The sequence below is a fragment of the Salmo salar genome, chromosome 12, assembly GCF_965601325.2.
Source record: "Salmo salar chromosome 12, fSalSal1, whole genome shotgun sequence".
In the NCBI taxonomy this organism is placed as follows: Eukaryota; Metazoa; Chordata; class Actinopteri; order Salmoniformes; family Salmonidae; genus Salmo; species Salmo salar.
The window spans coordinates 70,796,842-70,802,841 of NC_138302.1; the positions used below are offsets into that span (position 1 = coordinate 70,796,842).

The 6,000-nt window shown below is 44.5% G+C and overlaps 1 protein-coding gene across 2 annotated transcripts in view; it reads right to left on the reverse strand.

The window, feature by feature from the left end:
- The window catches only part of LOC106565629 (cyclin-dependent kinase 18), a 62,312-nt gene extending 59,869 nt beyond the window's left edge, over positions 1 to 2,443 (reverse strand). For both annotated transcript variants that reach the window (XM_014132944.3, XM_014132942.3), the window contains exon 1: positions 2,151 to 2,443. The gene's annotated coding sequence lies outside the window, so the exon portion shown is untranslated. The remainder of the gene's footprint in view (positions 1 to 2,150) is intronic.
- Between the last annotated feature and the right edge of the window lie 3,557 nt (positions 2,444 to 6,000).

Sequence of the window (6,000 nt, forward strand, 5' to 3'; positions counted from 1 at the left end):
ATATTTTTGTTCAGTATATATATATATATATATATATATTTTTTTTTTTATTTTATTTTTTATTTATTAGTACAAGTCATAAGTTTGGACACACCTACTCATTCCAGGGTTTTTCTTTTATTTTTACTATTTCCTACAATGTAGAATAATAGTGAAGACATCAAAACTATGAAATAACACATATGGAATCATGTAGTAACCAAAAAAGTTAAACAAATCAAAATATATTTTATATTTGAGATTCTTCAAAGTAGCCACCCTTTACCTTGATGACAGCTTTGCTCACTCTTGGCATTCTCCCAACCAGCTTCATGAGGAATGCTTTTCCAACAGTCTTGAAGGAGTTCCCACATATGCTTGCTTGTTGGTTGCTTTGCCTTCACTCTGCAGTCCAACTCATCCCAAACCATCTCAATTGGGTTGAGGTCAGTTATTTGTGGTGGCCAGGTCATCTGATGCAGCACTCCATCACTCTCCTTCTTGGTCAAATAGCCCTTACACAGCCTGGAGGAGTGTTTTGGGTCATTGTCCTGTTGAAAAACAAATGATAGTCCCACTAAGCGCAAACCAGATGGGATGGTGTATCTCTGCAGAGTGTTGTGGTAGCCATGCTGGTTAAGTGTGTCTTAAATTCTAAATAAATCACAGACAGTGTAACCAGCAAAGCACCCCACACCATCACACCTCCTCCTCCATGCTTCACAGTGTGAACTACATATGCAGAGATAATTCGTGCACCTACTCTGCGTCTAACAAAGACACGGCAGTTGGAACCAAAAATCTCAAATTTGGACTCATCAGACCAAAGGACAGATTTCCACCGGTCTAATGTCCATTGCTCGTTTTTCTTGGCCGAAGCAAGTCTCTTCTTATTATTGGTGTCCTTTAGTAGTGGTTTCATCAGAAATGTCTTCAGCAGTCTCCTCTGAACAGTCAATGTTGAGATGTGTCTGTTACTTGAACTCTGTGAAGCATTTATCTGGGCTGCAATCTGAGGTGCAGTTAACTCTAATGAACTTATCCTCTGCAGCAGAGGTAACTCTGAGTCTTCCTTTCCTGTGGCGGTCCTCATGAGAGCCAGTTTCATCATAGCGCTTGATGGTTTTTGCGACTGCAATGAAGAAACTTTCAAAGTTCTTGAAATTGTATATCACCCCTACCTTGTCACAACACAACTGATTGGCAAAAACACAGTAAGATGGAAAGAAACTCTACAAATTAACTTTTAACCAGGCACACCTGTTGAAATGCATTCCAGGTGACTACCTCATGAAGCTGGTTGAGAGAATGGCAAAAGTGTGCAAAGCTGTCATTAAGGCTAATGGTGGCTACCTTGAAAAATCTAAAATATATTTAGATTTGTTTAACACTTGGTTACTACATGATTCCATATGTGTTATTTCATAGTTTTGATATCTTCACTATTCTTCTACAATGTAGAAAATAGTAAAAATAAAGAAAAACCCTTCAGTAGGTGTGTCCAAACTTCTGACTGGTACTTTACTGTGTAAGTGAACACAATACTTTTGGTCCCCTAAAATGAAGGGACTATGTACAAAAAGTGCTATAATTTCTAAACAGTTCTCCCGATATTGCTGAAAATACCCTCAAATTAAAACTGACAGTCTGCACTTTAACTTCATAGTCATTGTATCGTTCCAAAGTGCTCAAGTACAGAGCCAATAAGAAAATGTGTCACTGTCCCAATACTTTTTGAACTCACTGTATACACACTGACACACACACACACACACACACACACAGTTAGTCATTTCTCACAATAACATTTCTGACAATAAAATACTGCGGGAGTCAAACACAGAGTGACTAGGATTAACTGAAACACACAAAGTTCCAGATATGTAAAAACAGAGCATGGTCCATAGCACAGTAGATAAGATGCCCTTAGACCTGTCCTAGGGTCAGTCTAAACCTGATGTCACCTTTTTAGTTCTGATCAATCATAGTCAGGATGATTGTGACAATCACAGAGACATAGAGGAGGGGGGAAGGGGTGAGAGAGGGGGTATAAATAGAAAGACAAAGTAAGGAGACAGAAGTAGATACAAAGAGAGCGAGAGAGAGATATACAGAGAAAGATATTGAGTGAGAGAGGGATAAAGACAGAGAACAGCAACAGTTGTACTTACAGGAGTGAAGAGGTCGTCCGCGAAAGGAAACAGAAGCCTCTCTCCTTCTATTCACGGTGTCCAAAGACTTCCCAGGTGTGTCTGTGTGTTTTAATGTTATTCTGACGGAGCAGGCAGAAGACGCAGACCAGAGGGAGAAACAGAGAGAGAATGGTAGAGACAACAACTCCAGTCTTCCCCTCTGACAGCGCACGACTCAACCCCTCTGTCCTCCTGCATGCAATCACTCCGCTGCCTGAAAAAAGAAAAAAGAAAAAGAAAAACTGAAGAGAAAATCCCCAGAGGAAAAGAGAGAGCAATATGGAGGGTTTTATAATCAGCCTCTCTCTCCGCCCCCCTACCTCTTTCTCCCCCTCCCTCATTGTTATAGCAACAGCCAATCACAGCTCAGCATAGCACAAGCCTTCCTCAGCCAGCCCTGCAGTGTTGACATGAATCTCACTTTAATCAGCTAATGCAATATGCCTCCTAGTCTGTGTGTGTGTGTGTGTGTGTGGTGTGTGTGTGTGTGTGTGTGTGTGTGTGTGTGTGTGTGTGTGTGTGTGTGTGTGTGTGTGTGTGTGTGTGTGTGTGCGTGCACGTGCGTGTGACAGGAGAGAGAGAACTATTTGAACATGGTGACAGTTGACTGGTGATGTTTGAACTGGGGATAGTTGTAATGACATAGCATCTAGAAGAGCCATTTCAAATCAAACTTTATTTATTACATGCACCGAATACAAGAAGTGTAGACCTTACCATGAAGTGCTTACTTACAATCCCTTAACCAACAGTGCAGTTCAAGAAGAGTAAAGAAAATATTTACCAAATAAACTAAAGTAAAAAATGTAATAAAAAAATTATAAAAAGTAACACAATAACAATAACAAAAACGAGGTTATATACAGGGGGCACCGCAACCAAGTCAGTGTGCGGGGGTACAGGTTAGTTGAGGTAATTTGTACATGTAGGTAAGGGTGAAGTGACTATGCATAGATAATAAACAGCAAGTAGCACCAGTGTACAGAACAAATGGGGGGGGGGGGGGGGGGGTCAATGTAATAGTCCGGTGGCCATTTTCTGAATTGTTCAGCAGTCTTATGGCTTGGGCGTAGAAGCTGATAAGGAGCCTTTTGGTGCTAGACTAGGTGCTCCGGTACCGCTTAACCATGCAGTAGCAGAGAAAACAGTCTATGACTTGGGTGACTGGAGTGGCTTTCCTCTGACAACGCCTATTATATAGGTCCTGGATGGCAGGAAGCTTGGCCCCAGTGATGTACTGGGCTGTTCGCACTACCCTCTGTAGCGCCTTACGGTCAGATGCCGAGCAGTTACCATACCAGGCAGTGATGCAACTGGTAAGAATGCTCTCAATGGTGCAGCCGTAGAACTTTTTGAGGATCTGGGGACCCATACTAAATCCTTTCAGTCTCCTGAGGGGAAAAGGTTTTGTCTTGCCTTCTTCACAACTGTCTTGGTGTGTTTGGACCATGATAGTTTGCTCGTGATGTGGACACCAAGGAACTTGAAACTCTCGACCTGCTCCACTACAGCCCATTTCAGCAGTGTGTGTGTGACTGTGTGTGAGTCAGCATCTATGAGTGTTGAGTGGTGAACTCAGTGACATGTGAATGTAGCAGGGGTAGTTCCCTGAGCAATCCTCACCTTATGAGTAACCTTCCCTGACACCTGAATACCCAGGTTAACCCTTAAAACCTTAACATCTAGGCTTCAGCTTAGCTGGCTAATGTGAACGGTCATACATGACTGTTAGGACAGTAAGGCTGTATTGTGATCATGACTTACAAGGCCACTGAAAGGAGACATACAATCATTCACTATGTCTGTAGAACCGTGAGTGGTCACCAAACCTGACCTTGAACGGAGAGCTAGGAAAAATACAATTCTAAATGTTATCTGTGGAGCTCATATTGCTTTAACGTAGAAGTGAACATTCCTCAGACAGACATGACCTACTCTCCCAGCATCTGATTCAGGCTTGTCTGCATTCCATTGGCATGGTGATGCCCACATGGCCACAGATGTTTGATGCCAACACAGGACTACTCTTCTGTGCCTGCCTCTGTCTATATTTGCCTGGTGCTGTCTATTGGACAACCAACCAACAACATTTAAAAGACATTCAGACATGAAAGTATTGAATAACTCGGGGACATGTTGAACCTCTCAATGGAGGTGTACCGGTGTGAACAGTGGTCTTTGCAGTGCATAAGCTTGTTTTGTAACTGATGGCAATGGTGCTGAGGGTTCAGATGTCAGGATCAGAGTGCCGGGCCGGAATGAGGCCGGGAAACAGGAAGTAGGGTAACAAAGGCCCGCTGATGATTGGATGCTTATAGGATTAATTGTATTATTGGCTTGCAGTGGAATTAACACAAATCCCTCCAAATGTAACTAGCAACAGTCCCCATAGGCAAGACTGTCTGGAAGGAAGGGAGAGAGAGAGGGGGAAAGAAGGACAGAAGTTCTGTTTTCTTCCTCTCCTCTCCTGTCTACCTACAGTAAGTAAGAATGTCAGTGGCTATTTTCGTTATGTTTTCATGTTCTACATAACTGATCTGCATCGGTGCGTTGTTATGTCGCCTCTGCTGGTGAATTATCAACACAACCATCTCTCAACTATCCCACCTTCAAATCAAATCAAATTTATTTTTATAGCCCTTCTTACATCAGCTGCTATCTCAAAGTGCTGTACAGAAACCCAGCCTAAAACCCCAAACAGCAAGCAATGCAGGTGTAGAAGCACGGTGGCTAGGAAAAACTCCCTAGAAAGGCCAAAACCTAGGAAGAAACCTAGAGAGGAACCAGGCTATGAGGGGTGGCCAGTACTCTTCTGGCTGTGCCGGGTGGAGATTATAACAGCACATGGCCAAGATGTTCAAATGTTCATAAATTACCAGCATGGTCAAATAATAATAATCCTAGTAGTTGTCGAGGGTGCAACAAGTCAGTAACACAAGAGTAAGTGTCAGTTGGCTTTTTCATAGCCGATCTTTGAGAGTATCTCTACCGCTCCTGCTGTCTCTAGAGAGTTGAAAACAGCAGGTCTGGGACAGGTAGCACGTCCGGTGAACAGGACAGGGTTCCAGCAGGTCTGGGACAGCAGGTCTGGGACAGGTAGCACGTCCGGTGAACAGGTCCGGATTCCATAGCTGCAGGCAGAACAGTTGGAACTGGAGCAGCAGCACGGCCAGGTGAACTGGGGACAGCAAGGAGTCATCAAGCCAGGTAGTCCTGAGGCATGGTCCTAGGGCTCAGGTCCTCCGAGAGAGAGAAAGAAAGAAAGAGAAAGAGAGAATTAGAGAGAGCATATTTAAATTCACACAGGACACCGGAAAAGACAAGAGAAATACTCCAGATGTGACAGACTGACCCTAGCCCCCCGACACATAAACTACTGCAGCATAAATACTGGAGGCTGAGACAGGAGGGGTCAGGAGACACTGTGGCCCCATCCAATGAAACCCCCGGACAGGGCCAAACAGGTAGGATATAACCCCACCCACTTTGCCAAAGCACAGCCCCCACACCACTAGAGGGATATCTCCAACCACCAACATACCATCCCGGGACAAGGCCGAGTATAGCCCACAAAGATCTCCGCCACGGCACAACCCAAGGGGGGGGCGCCAACCCAGACAGGAAGACCACGTCCAATGACTCAACCCACTCAAGTGACGCACCCCTCCCAGGGACGGCATGGAAGAACACCAGTAAGCCAGTGACTCAGCCCCTGTAATGGGGTAGAGGCAGAGAATCCCAGTGGAAAGAGGGGAAACCGGCCAGGCAGAGACAGCAAGGGCGGTTCGTTGCTCCAGCCTTTCCGTTCACCTTCACACCGCTGGGCCAG